Source organism: Schistocerca gregaria, chromosome 9, assembly GCF_023897955.1.
Source record: "Schistocerca gregaria isolate iqSchGreg1 chromosome 9, iqSchGreg1.2, whole genome shotgun sequence".
In the NCBI taxonomy this organism is placed as follows: Eukaryota; Metazoa; Arthropoda; class Insecta; order Orthoptera; family Acrididae; genus Schistocerca; species Schistocerca gregaria.
This window is the reverse complement of record NC_064928.1, coordinates 251,905,102-251,928,200: the sequence shown is the minus strand read 5'-3', so window position 1 is coordinate 251,928,200 and position 23,099 is coordinate 251,905,102.

Here is a 23,099-nt window from a genome sequence, read left to right as displayed (position 1 = left end):
AGTGTCACTTCTACGCCATCTCTATAAGATACTGAAGCGGATGATTCTCAACCGGGTGGCAGAAACTATAGATGGAAAGCTCATAGAGGAACAAGCCGGTTTCAGACCAGGAAGATCTTGTTTTGAGCAAATAATTAATCTGCCGCAACATATAGAAGATGGGTTTGAAAAACTTGCTGCTGCATACGACACGGTAAACCACAGAAAGCTATTGCGCAAATTATATGACCTCACAGGGGACTGTAGGTTGACGATTGTTATTGGTAGTCTTATGCAGAATCGAAGATTTTATGTCTCTCTAAATGGTAAGAACAGTGGATGGCGGCTTACTTCAAGGAAGTTTACTTTCTCCCATCCTTTATAATGTGTACACTAATGACCAACGTATACCTCAAGATGCAAGACTGTTCGTATATGCTGATGACACAGCTGTAGTGGTCCAGGGGTCCAATTTTGATGCAACATCTGGAAATCTCTCTAGAGCGCTTGAAGAACTGGCTCAATACCACGACGCCAGTCACCTCAAGCCAAACCCTGACAAAACCCAAGTATGTGCTTTCCATCTGCGGAATAGAGATGCTGGAGTAGAGCTCGACGTTACATGGCAAGGTAAGAAGCTGAAACACTGTCCAACACCTAAATACCTTGGGGTTGTACTTGACAGAACGCTTTGCTTCAAGCAGCACTGCCAAAACACCAAGGCTAAAGTCTGCTCCAGGAATGACAAAATCCGCAGGCTGACAAACTATGAATGGGGAGCTCAACCATCAGTACTGAGAAAATCAGCTCTTGCTCTGTGTGTTTCTGCAGCAGACTATGCAGCGCCAGTATGGGAAGCATCTGCACATGCCAAACAGGTCGATGTAAGTGTAAATGAGACAATGCGAATTGTTACAGGCTGTCTCAGACCCACACCAACGGGTAATTTGTACCTACTTGCTGGAATTGCCCCATCCAAGATCAGAAGGCAGGTGGCAGCAGACGCTGAAAGAACAAAGAAAGAAACAGATTCTCGACACCCACTGAATGAGCACGTCACTCAGGCTCGGAGGCTTAATTCTAGAAATAGCTTTATTGCAAGAACGAAGATCCTTGACGGTTCACAGGAAGATAGTAGAGTCCGTAAATGGGAGAATGAACAAACCGTACTGCAGATAATACCAAAAGAGCAAATGGCAACTGGAAACAAACTTCCTTATACAGTGTGGAGAACACTAAATAGGCTGACGGCTGGTGTACCCAGATGCAAAACTAATCTGTGCAAGTGGGGATTGCTGACTAACGATGACGACGTTCTTTGCGAATGTGGAGAGGTACAAGACGAGGCACATCTGCTCATGTGCCGACTACTGCCGGAGCCCTGCAGTTTTAGTGACCTGCTACAAGCCAACGACAAAGCCGTAGCGGAGGCTAACTATTGGAAAAATAAAATTATATTTGGACAAGGAAAAGTAAAAGTAAAGTTTTCAAGGTCTATCCACTGTGCTGACTTATAACTAAATCTGATGGGGGTGCGATGGGTAGGTTCCCTTGTTAGATCGATGATCCCGCTGTCTGATCCCCCTCCCCAAAATCAACCAAGCAACTTTGAGAATTCCCAAGTCTGTTTCCGGACAGTGCGCCAGAGGGCAGTTGCGCGCACACTGGACGCAGCCAGGGACGCAGCGGCACACGCGCAGAAGGTCCGCCCGAGGCCGCCTGCTAATGACCCCGATGCCGCGGCTCGACGTCAGCAAGGTTGGCAGCCGTGCGGCCGCTAATTCGGGCCGCCTCGCCGTGAAAGTGTTCGGCGGTACCGGCTGCGCCAGCCCACAGCACAGCACGCCGCCGCTCCACCGTGGCCCGTTACACGGCAGCCGAGACTCTCCCGTGACGTTACGCAAGGTGGCTCCGACTCGGAAGCCCGGGACTGACTACCTGCCCGTCAGAAGCGCTGCAGCTCCTCAGCCGGGTGTCACGTGACCGCCACTGTACAGCACTAACGATGACACTGCGCCTGTCTCTAACACGCATATTACCAGAATAACCGTGAAGTACCTGGCACAGGGTAGCTGTTTACCTTCATCTTCCATTTCCCGTATAGAGACTGGCTAAGTTTCACGGAAGCTCGAAATTTGGTGCGGACGTCAATGAGTGATGCTTCTAATAGTTTGCGAGGTGCTGGGGCTAGCAGTGTATTTAACACTAAATTCTTCTAGAATCCTCATATGGAAATGATGCTGTAAGCCCCCCTTTTCTAACTCCGACTTTCGCTGTTGCACATGGATTAAGAAGAAATGCGAACTGACTCTAATCTACCCTGCAAGTGGAGTAGAAAAGACTTTGGCACCTTCAATAATTTAATTTGATAGACATTAATTTGATAAAGGAACGTTTCATTATCGTACTGAGAAATGGAAGGGCTGCTCTACCGATCCACAGAATGTAAGTTCTGTCCAAAATAACAATTTGATTTATTATGGCAAAACTCAAAATTATAAACAAAACATATGAAACATTTACAATACGTCAAATTGGATACTCAAATAAATGCTATGAAGGTGAAGTTGTCCATAAACTAGATTGTGACATTTATGACCAAGTTGCATGTGGAGCCAATTCCTTACAACTCAGATCTTACGAGAAACACCCAGCCAACCCAACATTAATTGCTGCTACAGTAGTGAGAACTGAGACAATGAGCACCCAAGACAGAACAAAGTTAAAAAAGACGAACAGGCGCGATGTGCTGAGCTCTGATTATCACCTACCAAAGTTCCCTGATTTGCCGGTGCTGCGGACGTACATTACCAAACTGTCTTCTTAACTGCAACGACACGATCTGCCATACCGGAGGCGATGGCTGGTTGCTTCGACGTCCCATAGTGGTGATGATAATGTCGTGAGTACAGCCCGAAACAAATTCTCCTGGTCTGGTTGTTCCAGACTAACGACTTCCTAGCAACACAAATAAGCCTCTGAGGGAGACGAAAAAGGCTCGCTACACAATCATGGACGGTACAGTGAGTGATTTTAGCGAGAGAAGCCACACAGCAACTCCGGTACAGTCAACTTCATCCAAAACTGCTCAAGACGGACAACATAGGCCGCTTGTACCCAGAACACTCAATTGCCAACTCTACTCGGAAAGTTACGTTGAAGTCGAAACTTCAGCAACTTCGTCAAACAGTTACAATTAAATAAAAGTATGTTAGACAGCCAACGGAAGGCAGGCTGTCCAGAGCAGCGGGAGCTCAGTCTTGTAACCTACTCCGACCGAAAGGCGAGACCCGACCCTCTCAAGAGCACCCGTACAAGCCGAACACGGAACATTCACGCCCCTAAGACAGTGGTCGTGGTTAAACGTTCCAATCAGCAACTCGAAAACCGGCGGAAAATTTCCCCTCTATTACCGACGCAATACTACTCCACCAATGGAGATACTCGGCGCCAATTTCTGCACCGACTTTGCTACGTCACGGAGCTATCCCCTGAGCAAGCCAATCACAGTTATGATTTTGCAGAAAACGCGGGAATTTGCCCGCCAAGACTGCCTGGGAACACAAGTTATTCCCACGCCTCGCTGGTAGCCCGCCAGGAAGTATTTTCACTAAGTTTCTGCGAAGTAACGGAATCTCTAGCCCAGCCGCTCCGTCAGGCCCCTGTGGGCGTGTCGCCCCTTCTCTTATGACAATGTCGGCGTCTGGACAGCATCCACTCGACTCCCTCACACCTGTCGGCTTAACCCTTTCAAGACCAGCAGAACCCGCCTGTCACCAGACCACCCGGGTGACGAGAGATGCTGCGTGGGAAGTTCGCATGTGAAGGAATAGCAACTTTTCAGCGCATGCAATGAGAGAGGAAAATCGAATTACTCAAATTGAGATAGAAATATGAGACGGGGCTCATGCAACGTCTCAACTTTCACCAATGAAACATTGTCTCAAAAGATGGTAGAAAACCCAGAGAGATTCTGGCCGTATGTAAAGTATACCAGTAGCAAAAAACAGTCAATACCGTCATTGCGTGATAGCGATGGAAATGTTACCGATGATGGTGCCACTAAAGCGGAGTTACTAATACGGTTTTCTGTAATTCCTTCACGAAAGGAGGCGAAGTAAATATTCCAGAATTCGAAACCAGAACAGCTGTTAACATGAGTGACATAAAAGTAGATATATCAGGTGCTGCAAAACAATTCAAATAACTTAAGAAAGGAAAGTGTTCCGGTCCAGGTGGTACACCAATCAGCTTCCTCTCAGAGTATGCAGACACAATAGCGCCTTTCTTAGCAATCATATACAACCGCTTACTTGACGAAAGGTCTGTTCCTAAAGACTGGAAAGTAGCACAGGTCACACCAGTATTCAAGAAAGGAAACAGGAGTAACGCATTGAATTACAGACCCATACCACTGACCTCAATTTGCAGTAGGATTTTGGAGCATCCACTGTACTCGAACATTGTGAATCACCTTGAAGAACATGACTTATTGACACACAACCAACGCGGATTCAGAAAATATTGTTCTTGTGCAACACAGCTAGCTCTTTATTCCCATGAAGTATTGAGTTCTGTCAACAAGGGATCCCAGATCGATTCCATATTCATAGATTTCCAGAAGGCTTTTGATACCGTACCTCGCAAGCGACTATTAATCAAATTACGTGCATATGGAGTATCGTCTCATTTGTGTGACCGGATACGTGATTTCCTCTCAGAGGGGTCACAATTCGTAGTGATAGACGATAAATCATCGAGTAGAACAGAAGTGATATCTGGCATTCCGCAAGGCAGTGTCATAGGCCCTCTGCTGTTCCCGGTTTATGTTAATGATCAAGGTGATAATGCGAGCAGCACCCTTAGGCTGTTTGTAGATGACGCTGTAATTTGGTTCAAATGGCTCTGAGCACTATGGGACTTAACTTCTGAGGTCATCAGTCCCCTAGAACTTAGAACTACTTAAACCTAACTAACTTAAGGACACCACGCACATCCATGCCCGAGGCAGGATTCGAACCTGTGACCGTAGCGGTCGCGCGGTTCCAGACGGTTGCGCCTAGGCCACTCCGGCCGGCGAATTACAATTGCTAGCAACTTAAATTGGAAAGACCGCATAGATAACATCTTGGGGAAGGCGAAACAAAGATTGCGCATTGTTGGCAGAACACTTAGAAGATGCGACAAACCCACTAAAGTGACACCCTACGTTACGCTTGTCCATCCTCCGCTGGTATATTGCTGCGCGGTGTGGGATACTTACCAGGTAGGATTGACGTAGGACATCGAAAAAGTGCAAAGAAGGGCAGCTCGTTTCGTGTTATCGCGCAGTAGGGGTGAGAGTGTCACTGATACGATACGCGAGTTGGGGTGGCAGTCACTGAAACAAAGGCGGTCTTCTTTGCGCCGAGGTGTATTTACGAAATTTCAATCACCAACTTTCTTTTCCGAACCCAAAAATATTTTGTTGGCACACCTACGTAGGGAGAAGTGATTATCATAATAAAAGAGGAGAAAGATTTAGGTGTTCCTTTTTCCCACGCGCATTTCAACAGTGGAATGGTAGAGTAGTAGTATGAAAATGGTTCGATGAACCCTCTGCCAGGCACTTAAGTGTGAATTGCAGAGTAACCATGTACAGCACGGAAAGGATGTCTGCTGCTGGTTAAGTTTTTCAACTAGGGAAGTTTATAAAATTTCGGTGTATCTATATTTTCTCCAAAAGCTGTCGATAAATTTCGGCGATATTTTCTTTTCCGATATATCGATATAGAATTCGCTATATCGGGTGCCGATATTGTTATTTTGTATTTTTTTTTACCATTTTCTAAAAATATTTGAAGTTGTTCTTTTGAAATTGTAGTAGAAGATAATTTTACTTTCTCTTTATTGAACGAGCCTTACTACTTTTTGAGCATTCAGCACGTCCAGTCTTTCTCGTTGATTGTGTGAAGCAACAATAGATGGCACAAAGTAGTAGTGTTTTTGTACTGCGGGGTGCAGTGTGAATGGAATGGCGAGATTTCCGATGTGAAGAAATAGCCCACCAGTTGCGTTAAAAACAATTTTTAACGCAGCTACCGTGCTAATTCTTCACATCGGCATTCTTCAAAAACAGCTGCTGGAAATGATAAACAGTAATCAACATGACAATATTGGTCTTTGCCGTGGGCGAAGATGTGTGAGGGTAAATGCTGACGTAACGGGGGCTGCAACGTTTAACTCCACCACGCAATTTTGACACTGCAACTACTGCGTCGCTGGCGTTTGGAGAAATGAAAGAAACAGGGTCCGAGACGTGAAATATTTCAGACAAATCCGACATATGACGAACCCGAAGGGACACCTTTTTGTTGCGCCACTTACATGCAGTTCCGATTGTCAGCAAAGTGGTAATCGCCAAACGTGAACATTGACCGTTTTCGTTTCAATTCTTGCTCTACAGGGGATAAGCAGGCTACTACCTTGTTGATGTAAGGAATAACTAATAAGAAGTCAATACTTAAATATACAACTCTAAAACCCGCCGTATATTTACAATTTGCATCCGATACTTTTATAGGCCAGTATATCGATATTTTACCATCGGAATCTCGATATATCGACACTCCTTCAGATTCATCGATGGCCGATAATATCGTTTTAAATATCGATATAACGGATTACCGACACTTTTAAAAATATCAGCAGTTCTAGTATGGAGCGCCATCACAGAAGTTGTTAAGGAAAACATAGGTACAAAGAAGGTAGGTGCGAAGAAACCATGGGTAACAGAAGAAATACTTCAGTTGATTGATGAAAGGAGGAAGTACAAACATGTTCCGAGAAAATCAGGACTACAGAAATACAAGTCGCTGAGGAATGAAATAAATAGGAAGTGCAAGGATGCTAAGACGAAATGGCTGCAGGAAAAATGTGAAGACATCGAAAAAGATATGATTGTCGGAAGGACAGACTTAGCATATAGGAGAGTCAAAGCAACCTTTGGTGACATTAAAAGCAACGGTGGTAACATTAAGAGTGCAACGGGAATTCCACTGTTAAATGCAGAGGAGAGAGCAGATAGGTGGAAAGAATACATTGAAAGCCTCTATGAGGTGAAGATTTGTCTGATGTGATAGAAGAAGAAGCAGGAGTCGATTTAGAAGAGATAGGGGATCCAGTATTTGAATCGGAATTTAAAAGAACTTTGGAGGACTTACGGTCAAATAAGGCAGAAGGGATAGATAACATTCCATCAGAATTTCTAAAATCATTTGGGGAAGTGGCAACAAAACGACTATTCACGTTGGTGTGTAGAATATATGAGTCTGGCGACATACCATCTGACTTTCGGAAGAGCATCATCCACACAATTCCGAAGACGGCAAAAGCTGACAAGTGCGAGAATTATCGCACAATCAGCTTAACAGCTCATGCATCGAAGCTGTTTACAAGAATAATATACAGAAGAATGGAAAAGAAAATTGATAATGCGCTAGGTGACTATCAGTTTGGCTTTAGGAAAAGTAAAGGCACGAGAGAGGCAATTCTGACGTTACGGCTAATAATGGAAGCAAGGCTAAAGAAAAATCAAGACACGTTCATAGGATTTGTCGACCTGGAAAAAGCGTTCGACAATATAAAATGGTGCAAGCTGTTAGAGATACTGAAAAAAGTAGTGATAAGCTCTAGGGAGAGACGGGTCATATACAATATGTACAACAACCAAGAGGGAATAATAAGAGTGGACGATCAAGAACGAAGTGCTCGTATTAAGAAGGGTGTAAGACAAGGCTGTAGCCTTTCACCCCTACTCTTCAATCTGTACATCGAGGAAGCAATGATGGAAATAAAAGAAAGGTTCAGGAGTGGAATTAAAATACAAGGTGAAAGGATATCAATGATAAGATTCGCTGTTGACATTGCTATCCTGAGTGAAAGTGAAGAAGAATTAAATGATCTGCTGAACGGAATGAACAGTCTAATGAGTTCAAAGTATGGTTTGAGAGTAAATCGGAGAAAGACGAAGGTAATGAGGAGTAGTAGAAATGAGAACAGCGAGAAACTTAACATTGATGGTCACGAAGTCAATGAAGCTAAGGAATTCTGCTACCTAGGCAGTAAAATAACCAATGACGGACGGAGCAAGGAGGACATCAAAACCAGAATCGCTATGGCAAAAAAGGCATTTCTGGCCAAGAGAAGTCTACTAATATCAAATACCGGCCGTAAATTGAGGAAGAAATTTCTGATGATGTACGTCTGGAGTACAGCATTGTATGGTAGTGAAACTTGGACTGTGGGAAAACCGGAACAGAAGAGAATTGAAGCATTTGAGATGTGGTGCTATAGACGAATGTTGAAAACTAGATGGACTGATAAAGTAAGGAATGAGGAGGTTCTACGCAGAATCGGAGAGGAAAGGAATATGTGGAAAACACTGATAAGGAGAAGGGACAGGATGATAGGACATCTGCTAAGACATGAGGGAATGACTTCCATGGTACTAGAGGGAGCTGTAGAGGGCACAAACTGTAGAGGAAGACAGAGATTGGAATACGTCAAGCAAATAATTGAGGACGTAGGTTGCAAGTGCTACTCTGAGATGAAGAGGTTAGCACAGGAAAGGAATTCGTGGCGGGCCGCATCAAACCATTCAGTAGACTGGTGACCCAAAAAAAAAAGTATGGAGCGAAGAAAGGGGCTCTGCTGCTGGTTAAGGCTAACAGTAATCAGTCCCGTATTAACTTCGAGGGTACACTGTGTTCCCAGTCTGTCTACGTCTAGAGTTAATCTTACGTACAAATGCTTCCTGTGTTCTGTCAGCGTGGCACGTAACTGATGCGAAACTTGGGGACTAAAACATTCATATTTCTTTACGTACTACACGAATATGTAATAAAAATAGGGGTTCCTATTTTTAAAAAAACGCAGTTGATATGCGTTTGACCTATGGCAGCGCCATCTAGCGGACCAACCATACCGTCATCTGGTTTCCCCCTTGAAGTTAGACGAGTTTCGTTCTTTTTAGTTTCTTTCGGTTGATGCTTATTTCTTGAGATATTTGGCCCGGTTATTCTCAATGTACCACCCTGTATAGTATCGAACTTTTTCGACTCTTCCTCTTATGGATCACATATGGTACTGTGTACACAGCATCACTTAATTTTCATCTTTCAACCTACACACTCTAACAAAAGACAGCTTCATTTAAGGCGATCTGATGTGACGGTCAGTCATTACGCCTCGTCATCGCTACTCTACAAAAGCAAGGTAGTGTGCTTAACTTCCTCCCTGAGTCACGACTTGTTTTAGACTCCTGCACGTTTCAGTAGGAAGGACTGCGTCAACGAGAATGAAGCGACCGCAGCGCCACATTTTCCCGACACGTCAACGTCATACTCGCGATATTATTGCGGGAACGAAGCAATGTGGGGTGGAGCGCTCACCGTAGCAGCGGCGACCGTGATTCGTAAAGTATGCAACCCGCAACACTAGAGTCGTGCTCCCCCCATTTCAGATCTGCGATGTGGTCGGAAACAGCTCGAAAAGTTGTAAGGCTGCAGCAGCGTACGTTGCGCTGACAAATGATTGCTTAGAAAACAATTCGATACATTGCGCCGTTTCCGAGTTAATCAACACCGAAGTTAGCCAATCAGGGTTCCTATGCACGCAAATTCAAGCACCCTCGTCTGTCAGAGACCGTGGTGCCAAACGTTTTCTTCGTTTGGTTTCGTCAAACCGAGCAAGAGAGCTATAGCAATACCACTACTGCTGCGAAAATTGTGTGTGCAAGCCTGCGTCCGTCATTGCCCTACCTCACATCCTTCTATGTAAACTCGCAGCAGAAGGAACACTTCCGACAAACAAGCTGCCTGTTGCCTTCTGTATCGGGTTCCTCGGCCAACGTTCGTCTGATGATTTTTTTCTGGCGTTTCGCCAGCACGAGTGGCTCGCATTGTCAAAGATTTACACTCCACTGCTAGTGGCGGACTGGATCCAAGGTCACTACAAAAGAAATGCACACTGTTTTTGTAAAAATACAGTTTTCATTCTGCATGTGTGAATGTTGTAGAGTGTGTAGATACATCCTTCCCGCTTGTTTTCAAACTTATTTCAACCTGTTCCCGTGAGCGGCGCCGTCACACCATGTCTTCAAGATGGCTGCTACACTTTACGTCCGTCAGAACCAACGTGCTGTCATACAATTCCTGTGCTGTGAAAACGAGACAGTGGGAAACATCCACAAGAGCTTGAAAAAGGTGTATGGAGATGCTGCTGTCGATCGCAGTACAGTTAGTCGGTGGGCATGCAGGTTACGTGACGAAAGCGGGCACGGCAATATTGAGGATTGTCCTCGCAGCGGCAGGCCTCGTACTCCACACACTCCAGACAATGTGCAGAGAGTTAACGAATTGGCGACTGCTGACAGACGCATCACAATGAACAATTTGTCAAGCTACGTTGGGATAGGGGAACAAAGTGTTCGTAGAATACTGGAAGTGTTGGCGTAAAAAATAAAGTTTGTGCCGGGTGGGTTCATAGTATGTTTACAGTAGCTCACAAAGAAACAAGAAAAACGGAACGCAGCGAACTTTTGAAACACTACGAGAATGGTGGAGATGAATTTTTTGGAAGAATTGTGAGAGGTGGTGAAACATGGCTCTATCATTTTTCACCAGAGACGAAGAGGCAATCAATGGAGTGGCATGAAAAACCATCCAAGAAAAAAAATAATTCAAAACCACACCTTCTGTTGGAAAAGTCATGGCTACGGTGTTTTTCGATTCCGAAGGACTCTTGCTTGTGGACTTCACGCCAAGTGGAACTACCATAAATTCTCATGCCCAAGCTCGACTGAGTCGTGTTCCACCACATTGGCAATAGCAGGATATTTTGCTGTTGCACGACAATGCACTGCCACATGTCAGTCCAAAAACCATGGAAACGGTCACAAAACACGGACAACTCTGAAACACCAGTCTTACAGTCCTGATCTGACTCCATGTGATTATCATCATCTCTTTGCGAAACTGAAAGACTCTCTTCGTGGGACGAGGTTTGAAGATGATAACTCTCTTGTGCACGCTGCCAAACAGTGGCTCCAACAGGCTGGTCCAGTATTTTACTGTGCGGGTATACAGGCGCTGGTTCCGAGATGGCGTAAGGCAGGTGAGGGGGATGGAAATTATGTGGAGAAATGAAAATACTGTTCCTAAAGGACGTATCTACACACTATAAAAATTTGAAACATGTACATTAAAAGATGGATTTTTAGATAAGTAGTGTGCATTTCGTTTGGAGTGACCCTCGTACCTGGCGCCGCGCTCCAACTGAAACGTCCCCTTAGAAAAATTATACAAGACTGTGCTTAAACTGACACACAATATTTTTAGCGCAACGCAATCTGACTTTCAATAATCCCTACAAAAGAATCGCCCTGACTAACATTAACCTATACCTTTCACAAATCACTTACCTCACCAAAAATCTTCGTTACTCGAACTACTGCAATACAGCGAGCGCCACTGCTGCCAGCTAAATAAAAGATTCAAACTACGGAAGTCACAACTACTGATAGGCACAGTTAGCAAATGAAAGATTTTAATAGAGAACAAACAATGTATTTACCTTAATAGTCATAATATATATTTCAGTTCATGACATCCATTCTTACAAATTTCAAAACCCCGCCATCTCTATCCCCACGTCCACCACTGCTGGCGGCTCACCTCCAACTGCGCAACGCTACGCGCTGTTAACATCCAGCCGCCAAACATTACAATGGCGAGTATTACAACAATGCCAACCAGCCACAGACTGCACACGGCACAGCCAGTGATTTTCATACAGAGCGCTATGCGGCGTTAGCAATATAAAACCTAAACAGCCTAATTACACAACGCGCGAGGGCTTCAGGGCGGTCATTTCCTGCGACGGCCGTTCGTTGCAGCACTGGAAGCCAGGATCCGTTCACCCAGACACTTCCTTCTTTCTTGTTGAAGCTATTCCCGTGTTTTTGTATTTCTATAGCTTTTCTGAACAGGCGGGCGTGATAGTTCTTGGTGTAGAGAAGGTAGTTCTGGCTGCAGGGAATCACCATCACACCCGCTTGTTCGGAGAAGCTGTGAAAATACAAAAACACGGCAATAGCTTCAACAAGAAAGAAGATAGCCTCTGGTTCGCCGGCCGCTGTGACCGAGCAGTTCTAGGCGCTTCAGTCGGGAACCGCGCTGCTACTATGGTCGCTGGTTCGAATCTTGCCTCGGCCATGCATGTGTGTGATGTCCTTAGGTTAGTTAGGTTTAAGTAGTTCTAAGTTCTAGGGGACTGATGACCTCAGATGTTAAGTCCCATAGCGCTTAGAGAGATTTGAACCGTTTGAGCCTCTTCTTAAATGCATCCTGGCTGTCTGGGAGCAGCCCGGAATCCTCCCACGGTCAGCAAAATGGTAGCGAATCCTCCCAAGCCTGCAAAGGTCTGAAAAACGATGGGACCGAATCCTCCAATTTGAAGCAGGCAAAGGAAAGCATATGAAGTTACAGTAGAAGACGTAAAAATTTTCGCATGTATTGTACAAGGGTGAGTCAAACGAAAACCTTAAATACTTTTTTTAAATATTATTTATTGTGCAGAAGTGGTACAAAGCTGTATCACTTTTCAACATAATCTCCCCCACGCTCAATGCAAGTCCTCCAGCGCTTAAAAAGTGCATAAATTCCATCAGAAAAAAAATTCTTCTGGTAGTCCGCGCAACCACTCATGCACCGCGTGGCGTACCTCTTCATCAGAACGGAACTTCTTTCCTCCCATTCCGTCTTTGAGTGGTCCAAACATATGTAAATCACTTGGGGCAAGGTCTGGTGAGTATGGTGGATGAGGAAGACGCTCAAAATGCAGGTCTATGAACTTACAACTGTTGTACGGGCAGTGTGGGGCCTTGAATTGTCATGTTGCAAAAGGACACCTGCTGACAGCTAGCCACGTCGTTTTGATTTGATTGCAGGCCGCAGATGATTTTTTTAGATCTGTGTATGATGCACTGGTGATAGTGGTCCCTCTACGCATGTAATGCTCCAAAATGAACTTTTTTTCCGTCCCAAAAGAGAGTCAACATAAACTTCTCTGCTGATGGTTCTGTTGGAAACTTATTTGGTGTTGGTGATGAGGAATAATGGCGCCATTCCTTGTTCGCTCTCTTCGTTTCTGGTTGGTGGAAGTGAACCCAGCTTTCGTTCCCAGCAACGATTCTTGCAAGGAAGCCATCACTCTATCGTTCAAAGCGCCGAAGAAGTTCTTCACAAGCAACAACACGTCGTTCTCTCATATCAGAAGTGAACTGCCGTGGCACCCATCTTGCAGACACTTTGTGAAACTGGAGCACAATGACCCATGACTAATCTGTAAACATGCTGCAATGTCATTCAGTGTCACGTGGCGGTTTTCCTTCACTATGGCTTCAACTGGTGCAATGTTCTGTGGAGTCACAACTCGTTGTGCCTGACCTGGATGAGGAGCATCTTCCCCTGAAGTCACACCATTTGCGAACTTCCTACTCCATTCGTACACTTGCTGCTGTGACAGACATGCATCACCGTACTGAACCTTCAATCGTCGATGAATTTCAATAGGTTTCACACCTTCACTACGCAAAAACCGAATAACAGAACGCTATTCTTCCCTGGTGCAAGTCGCAAGTGGGGCGGCCATTTTTTTACTGATACTACGACGGTTTGTGAGCACCTGCACTATGCTGCCACCTACAGGCCATTCTGCACGTTGTTTGTATCACGCTTACCAACTTACAGGATAACGACTCGAAATGTCGATTTGTTATTACAAATTTAAGGTTTTCATTTGACTTACCCTTGTTGTTTAAATGTTTTATATTTTATCTTATTTAGATATTTATTTTTAGAAACTGGAATCAATTATAACCTTGATTTCTTCCTAATTAATTTATTAAAATAGCAAATCATGATTTCGCAACACATATTCTATCTCAGTGTTCATTTTACGAATTATGGCTGCATTTCCAGCAAATCAATACATACAACAAATTGATAAGTGTCCGATGTCTGAAGATAGGAGATGGTTAAGAAAACTCAATTTGAATGTTCTAGACAAGCACAATAGCTTGCAAAAAATATTGCGTTAATGTTTTAAGGTTTGCAGAGTCGCAAAATGTGATCACTTTTTTCTCGGTGTTATTTTCTAATAAACACTTTGTCCCGCCTGTGATTTCCTCATTCAGCGTGTTGATAACATCATGAGCATCTGCAGCATTCGTGGGCAGTTTTGGCAGAACTTTGCGCATCTCTCGTAGTTAAATATTGTGTATATTTTCCTTTTAACTTCTGGTAAATTATTTTTGACTGTCTCTCACAAATATCTTCTATGGCTTCTCTCTTTAGGTCAGAAATGATTTATTGCCTCTGATTTTTGTTATGAGGCATTTCTTCATGATTGTGCTCTTCTTGACACTCCACGACATCCAGTTCCTCAATAGAAATAGTTTTAACAAAAGTTCTGCAGCCATTAATGTTGCACGTCCATCGTGCTAGACTACCTTTCAGCACTCTTTTAAAACCGAAGGTGTTATCTTTCAAAACCAACATTTTCCTCTACTTGCTACTTACTGAAACCGTAAGCTCGTCTGAGGACATGTTCCCTCTACAACAATGTGCCGTGGACTGCGAAGTGGCTGCAGGCAGCTGTGGTCAACAGCGCACACAACGCTCCGTCGCATTGTGTTGTCAGTTTGGGAGGGTTCGTTCCTGTTACCTGCTTACCTACCTAGTTTCGGGAGGATTAGGGGCTGCACCCGGCTGGCTTTCCGTGCTACACGGAACGACCGTCGCAGACAGCAGGAGCAGAGTCGCACCGGAAATGACCGCCGAGAAGCGCGTGCAACGTACGTATACACTGTGTGATCAAAAGTATCCGGACACCCGGCTGAAAATGACTTAGCCTACAAGTTCGTGGCGCCCTCCATGGGCAATTCTGGAATTTAGTATGGTGTTGGCCCACCCTTCGCCTTGATCACAGCTTCCACTCTCGCAGGCATACGTTCAGTCAGGTGCTGCAAGATTTCTTGGGGAATGGCAGCCCATTCTTCACGGAGTGCTGCACTGAGGAGAGGTACCGATGTCGGTCGGTGAGGCCTGGCACGAAGTCGGCGTTCCAAAACATCCCAAAGGTGTTCTATAAGATTCAGGTCAGCAGTCTGTGCAGATCAGTCCATTACAGATATGTTATTGTGGTGTAAGCAATCCGCGACAGGCCGTGCGTTATGATCAGGTGCTGGTATCGTTTTCAAAGATGCAATCGCCATCTCGAATTGCTGTTAGACAATGTGAAGCTAGAAGGTGCTTAAAACATAAATGTAGGCCTGTGCTGTGATAGTGCCATGCAAAACCACAAAGGGTGTAACCCCCTTCCATAAAAAACACTACCACACCGTAACACCACTTCGAATTGCTGTTAGACAATGTGAAGCTAGAAGGTGCTTAAAACATAAATGTAGGCCCGTGCTGTGATAGTGCCATGCAAAACCACAAAGGGTGTAACCCCCTTCCATGAAAAACACTACCACACCGTAACACCACTTCGAATTGCTGTTAGACAATGTGAAGCTAGAAGGTGCTTAAAACATAAATGTAGGCCTGTGCTGTGATAGTGCCATGCAAAACCACAAAGGGTGTAACCCCCTTCCATGAAAAACACTACCACACCGTAACACCACTTCGAATTGCTGTTAGACAATGTGAAGCTAGAAGGTGCTTAAAACATAAATGTAGGCCTGTGCTGTGATAGTGCCATGCAAAACCACAAAGGGTGTAACCCCCTTCCATGAAAAACACTACCACACCGTAACACCACTTCGAATTGCTGTTAGACAATGTGAAGCTAGAAGGTGCTTAAAACATAAATGTAGGCCTGTGCTGTGATAGTGACATGCAAAACCACAAAGGGTGTAACCCCCTTCCATGAAAAACATTACCACACCATAACACCACCACCTCCGAATTTTACTGTTGGCACGACACACGCTAGCCGAGCGGTCCGCGCTGTAGTCATGGACTGTGCGGCTGGTCCCGGCGGAGGTTCGAATCCTCCCTCGGGCATGGGTGTTTGTGTTTGTCCTTAGGATAATTTAAGGTAAGTAGTGTGTAAGCTTAGGGACTGATGACCTTAGCAGTTATGCCCAATAAGATTTCATACACATTTGAACACACACGCTGCCAGATGAGGTTCCTTACACCAAACGAGGCGTCGTTTGGCATTTACTGGCGTGATGTGTGGCTTATGAGCAGCTGTTCGACCATTAAATCCAAGTTTTTTCACCTCCCGCCTAACTGTCAGAGTACTTGCAGTGGATCCTTGATGCAGTTTGGAATTCCTGCCTATTACACATTACGACCCTCTTCAATTGTCTGCGGTCTCTGTCAGCCAACAGACGAGGTCGGCCTGTATGCTTTTGTGCTGTACGTGTCCCTTCACGTTTCCACTTCACTATCACATCGGAAACAGTGGACCTAGGGATGTCTTGGAGTGTAGAAATCTCGCGTACAGACATATGACACAAGTGTCAAGCAATCACCTACCATGTTCGAAGTCGGTGAGTTCCGCGGAGCGCCCCATTCTTCTCTCTCACGATGTCCAATGACTACTGAGGTTGCTGATGTGGAGTACCTGGCAGTAGGTAGCAGCATAATGCACTTAATATGAAAAACGTATATTTCGGGGATTGTCCGGATACTTTTGATCGTATAGTGTAGTCTGTGACCGCGAGCTCGGCTCCAGTCCACCGCCAGCAATGAAGGGTGAAGCTCTGACAATGCCAGTCAGTCGTGCTGGCGAAACGTCAGAAAAATCTTCAGACGAACGTCGGTCGAAGAACCCGAGAAACAAACCAAAAGGCAGTTCGTCAAATTGTGGGCACCAAAGCGTTAACAATTTTGTACTTGTGACAAAGACCGACTGCATACATAAGATCTGCGAAGATGATCGAAAGATTAGCAGATGCAATTCTGCAACACAAGCTGATACAATAAGCGTCAGCTGTTTTCATAGCGTGCAGGATACCGCCCAAGGTTGCTCAGCAGCCTTTAGCTTGGGTTTGATCCTTACTACCCTCCCATGTCCAGTTCTCTCTTGTAAATCTGAGGTCGAAGAACAACATTATTTTACTTGTCAGGCGTGCCGTTTTCTGCCGCGCGGCCTTTATCTTGTCCAGCCCCAGCCTGACTGTCGTACGAGTACAAACCCTCGAACAAAACTTGATTACATTGCAAAGAAACGGAACTATTAAGACCTAGAAGCCTGGAAAAGTTTTACAACATGTAGAATCTTCCGTGAGAAAGAAAACAGCTGCGGATCCACTGTGAAGGAAATTGTCGATAAGCAGGAATTCTCTGGATATTTGGCGTCTTTGTTCAGATGTCTGCCAGTTCAGTTTCTTCAGCGTCTCTGTAACACTCTACCACGCGTCAGAAAATTCTGTGGCGATTCGTGCTGCCTTTCTCTGTTTACGTTTAGTGCACCCCACCCTTGTGCCCTTTCAGTATTATTTGGTATGTGTCCCAGACGATGCGGGGATCATAATTAGACTGATTTCCATATACACTACTGGCCATTAAAATTGCTACACCAAGAAAAAACGCAGATGATAAACGGGTATTCATTGGACAAATATATTATACTAGAACTGACATGTGAACACATTTTCACGCAATTTCGGTGCATAGATCCCGATAAATCAGTACCCAGAACAACCACCTCTGGCCGTAATAACGGCCTTGATACGCCTGGGCATTTAGTCAAACAGAGCTTGGATGGCGTGTACAGGTACAGCTGCCCATGCAGCTTCAACACGATACCACAGTTCATCAAGAGTAGTGACTGGCGTATTCTGACGAGCCAGTTTCTTGGCCACCATTCACCAGACGTTCTTAGTTGGTGACAGATCTGGAGAATGTGCTGGCCAGGGCAGGTCGAACATTTTCTGTATCAAGAAAGGCCCGTACAGGACCAGCAACATGCTGAAATGTAGGGGTTTCGCAGGGATCGAATGAAGGGTAGAGCCACGGGTCGTAACACATCTGAAATCTAACGTCCACTGTTCAAAGTGCCGTCACTGCGAACAAGAGGCGACCGAGACGTGTAACCAATGGCACCCCGTACCATCACCCCGGGTGATACGCCAGTGTGGCGATGACGAATACACGCTTCCAATGTGCGTTCACCGCGATGTCGCCAAATATGGAAACGAGCATCATGATGCTGTACACAGGACGTGGATTCATCCGAAAAAATCACGTTTCGCCATTCGTGCACCCAGGTAAGTCGTTTAGTACACCATCGTAAGCGCTCCTATCTGTGATGCAGCGTCAAGGGTAACCGCAGCCGTGGTCTTCGAACTGATAGTCCATGCTGCTGCAAACGTCGTCGAACTGTTCACATAGATGGTTGTTGTCTTGGAAACGTCCTCATCTGTTGGCTCAGGGATCGAGACGTGGCTGCACGATCTCTTACAGCCATGAGTATAAGATGCTTGTCATCTCGACGGCTAGTGATACGAGGTCGTTGGAATCCAGCACGGCGTTCCGTATTACCCTCCTGAACCCACCGATTCCATATTCTGCTAACAGTCATTGGATCTCGACCAACGCGAGCAGCAATGTCGCGATACGATAAACCGCAATCGCGATAGGCTACAATCCGACCTTTACCAAAGTCGGAAACGTGATGGTACGCATTTCCCCTCCTTACACGAGGCATCACAACAACGTTTCACCAGGCAACACCGGTCAACTATTGTTTGTGTATGAGAAATCGGTTGGAAACTGTCCTCATGTCAAAACGTTGTAGGTGTCGCCACCGGCGCCAACGTTGTGTGAATGCTCTGAAAAGCTAATAATTGGCATATCACAGCATCTTCTTCCTGTCGGTATAATTCCGCGTCTGTAAGATTACTGCCAGTAATGTAAGAACGTTATTTGGCGGACACGCCAAGTGAATTCTTTACTACAGCAAATAACATGGTCATAGACCTGGTTACCGATTTTCCGTCGAGCGTGATAAAGTTTTCCGGGTATACGTTTCTAAAGATTTTTCCCTGTAAGGCTTTGCGCTGAAGCGTTTCCAACCGCCGTTAACCTTAGGTTACGTGTGACTGTCGACATCAGTCTCTGGTTTCTGTCGCCACTGACCCCGGCAGTAATCTACGTACTTTTTTATCGCGCGGTCAGAGCTTAAAAGCCAGCCGTCAACGCGGAGGCAAATGTCTGCGACAAGGAGAACCGCTTAATCAGGCGGCGGCATATCTGGCGCATGAAATGGGCCCCCGTCACAGATACCGCACTGCCGCGGAAACGGAGCCGCTGCAGTCGCATAGCGCCGTTATACGGTACTGGTAGAAGGTAGCCACTAGCTGGTGGAACGGCTTAGAATATCTCTCTCTCTCTCTCTCTCTCTCTGTGTGTGTGTGTGTGTGTGTGTGTGTGTGTGTGTGTGTGTGTGTGTGTGTGTGTGCGCGTGCGCGCGAGAGTCCGTAATGTATAAGTGAAATGTTGGTCGTCATTATTTTATTCATTTTGTGTAAGGAATACATAGGAACAGGGAAACATCGTTTTGTTTTATAGTCAATTTGTGTTATTTTTTATCGATTTTGGTGTTATTTCTTCTCGAAATCGGTGCTATTTTTTGTCACATTCAGCGCTACTGTCTTCTATTTCGATGTCACTTTTTTCCTTTCTCGTGTTTTTCTTTTTTTTTCCTTCATTTTCGGTGCTATTTTTCTCGTATCTTGGTGTTTCCGAATTTCGTGTTATTTTGACAAAATTTGGTGTTATTTTGCACAAAATTTGGTTTTATCCTGGTCAAAATTTGGTATTATCTTTGTCAAAATTTGGTGTATTTTTTCCCAAATTCGGTGCGTTCATTGACAAATTTTTTTGTCAATTTACGAGTTATTTTCTTACCAGTTTCGCTGTCTTCTCTTTTTTGCCATCGTCAGTGATTCTTTTTGACGTCACATCATAGTTCGTTATGCCGGAAATTAACTATCACTTTAAGGTTATACACGAAACTCAGCCTTGAAAAGAAAAAGAAGGCAAAATGCAATTTCATTGTTTAATAAATATCAGCTACGACTGAGAGATGGTAGACTTTCGCCCTCAAATTTATACTCGTAACATTTTTGTCCAGGAACATGACAAATTCCTCTATATGTCCTAAAAACCTCCGATGTCGTGTTACTTCACCAAAAACCGTCAATTTCGCATTAGTTTTCGCGTTGTCGTTTTTGTGAAATATTCTTATACCTAGGAATACGACGTACTGCGTTCCTGCAAAGAACGCACAGGGGTTGGAGATAATTGTACCTAGTTTTCATGTAATAGCTTATGCACACGTGACTATACGAAATCCCTCCCCCCCCCCCCGCCCCCCCCCCCCCCAACATCCGTAGTATTTATACGTTAGCTATAAGTTACTGTTGACAAACTGCACTCTGCGGCGCCAGACCTGAAGATGACCCGGCGCTGAAATAAGTAGTCGGTAATAAAAGTTGTGGTCCAGACAGTGTTTGTTTCTGGATTTACTAAGTAGCTGAAAACATGAGGACAAATGAGTTTAAAGGTCCCCACTGCTGGCTGTGTGGAGTGGTGCTGGACGCCTTTCGCTCTGCTATCGGTCGTCATCGTCGTGAAAATTACACTTTTTCCCCCCACACTGCACTTCTTGAGAGCTTCGCATGCCGCGCTCGTAAAGACCTTAACGGTAATCGGTTTCTGCGTAGAGCCCGCGGTCGATCTGGAGACGTCGTAAAAGTGAAATTAAGTGGCGCTATAGGCGATGGTAAAGATGAGGGAAGGAGACGAGGTGCAGAGCACAGGGAGGGGGCTTCAGGGGATGAGGGGGAGGGGTGGGATTGAGAGGGAAACATAGTCGACGAGGTATCAGGAGCGGGGCGGTCGTAAAGTCTGCGGCAGCCGAGGGGATTTCAGAAACGTGGAGACTCAGCCGTAGTCAGGTATTGAGACGCTGTAGCGGACAAGCTGCGGCCTTGGGCGAAATTATTAAGGGGAAAAGAAATCACATAATCTCCAAGTACAGGGACGTTTCATTGTGCTCGCAGCAAGCTTCCAAAAATGAGGTACGAATCGGAATTATGAAACCTCGTAAGTTTTTATAGAAGAGTGGAAAGTACATACGAGGTATGTGAGAAAAGTAATGAGCCTAGCAACACTGCAAGCGATCTGGAGATGCTGTGTTCTACTTGCGTAGTCCGGTGTGTTCAACCAGTCCAGATGCTCGGTGCGAATTTCAGCTCCATAAAGCCATCACGTGATTTCTGAGAGTGCCACCAGTGGAGTTGTGTTCTTTTTTTTTTTGTATGTGTGTTAAGAAAATGGAACTGCGGAATTTAGAGTAACGCTATATCCTCAAGTTTTGTGTTAAACTTGGGGAATCCGAGGGTGCAACCTTTGAAACGTTTAAACAGTTCTATGAGGAACATTCCTGATGGAGAGCACGCGTTTTCCGCTGACACAGATCAGTTTTGGAAGCCCGAGAACACGTTCAAGATGAACCTCGCCCAGGGAACCTATAACTTCAGAAGCCTACGAAAACGTCGAACACATGGGGTGCTCTTGTGAGATTGTTCCTCCAGGAAAAACTGCCACTTCACTATCACTTCGGAAACAGTGGACCTAGGGATGTTTAGGAGTGTGGAAATCTCACGTACACACGTATGACACAAGGGACACCCAATCACCTGACACGTTCGAAGTACGTGAGTTTCGCGGAGCGCCCCATTATGCTGTCTCACGATGTCTGATGATTACTCAGGGCGCTGATATGTGGTACCTGGCAGCACAATGCACCTAATATGAAATACGCATGTTTTTGGGGTTTCCGGATACTTTTGATCACATAGTGTACGTAGGGCATATTATACTAACAGATGGAAGTTCGGCAAAACAGTTGTGTACCAGCAGTCACATTGCTGTGTTTTACCATCTTAATTGGTGTAAACAAGTTTGTAATCTTGATTAATGTCAACAAAATATATTTTTAAACTTTTGGTGGCATATTTTGTTTACTCATTATTCTGTGCTATGAGGTGTGTAATTGTCTCCACACACATGCATAAACTTGCTGCAATCACGGGGCACGTTTATGCACTGGATTTGAACACACATAACATTAATTTTCAATCTTAAATATAATGTTTAGTTAGAACTATACACACCAAGTCAGACTTCAGTAACAACTTTGTAAGACAAAACGATTTAAACACTATAAATTTTAAAAATTCAGAAAATAAATCTGCATAAATATTCCCCGGTCCCCACTACGTATACCAATGTTGGTCTTGCCTCACTGTTGTATTCGTTGGACAGCGAAAGAAACAGCGTCCTTATGTCATCCTGAGGAATTCCTCGCCATGCCCACGTCACTTTATGAAAACTGCTGCTCGGGGGCTGGTACACGCCTTCCCATCTCATTCCACACATACTGTATGGATGTCAAATCAGGAAACTGGTGACAGAGATCACGTTCTGTTAGATTGTAGCATGAGTGCTTACTCTGCCGTATACAAGGCACGCCGGAATGCACAAGCAAACGGCGCCTCTAGGAAGTTTGCCTCTGCAAGGGACCAGCACTCTTACGTCTCATCAGCAGCCACTCGTTTGAACACCTTAATAAAATGAACAGTCCACTAAAACAACATCCATCTCAACACAACCGATTGTTTAATACACTACTGGCCATTAAAATTGCTACACCACGAACATGACATGCTACAGACGCGAAATTTAACCGACAGGAATAAGATGCTGCGATATCCAAATGACTAGCTTTTCGGAGCATTCACACAACGTTGGCGCCGGTGGCGACACGTACAACGTGCTGACATGAGGAGAGTTTCCAACCGATTTCTCATACACAAACAGCAGTTGACCGGCATTGCCTGCTGAAACGTTGTTGTGATGCCTCGTGTAAGCAGGAGAAATGCGTACCATCACGTATCCGACTTTGATAAAGGTCGGAGTGAAGCCTATCGCGATTGCGGTTTATCGTATCGCGACATTGCTGCTCGCGTTCGTCGAGATCCAATGACTGTTAGC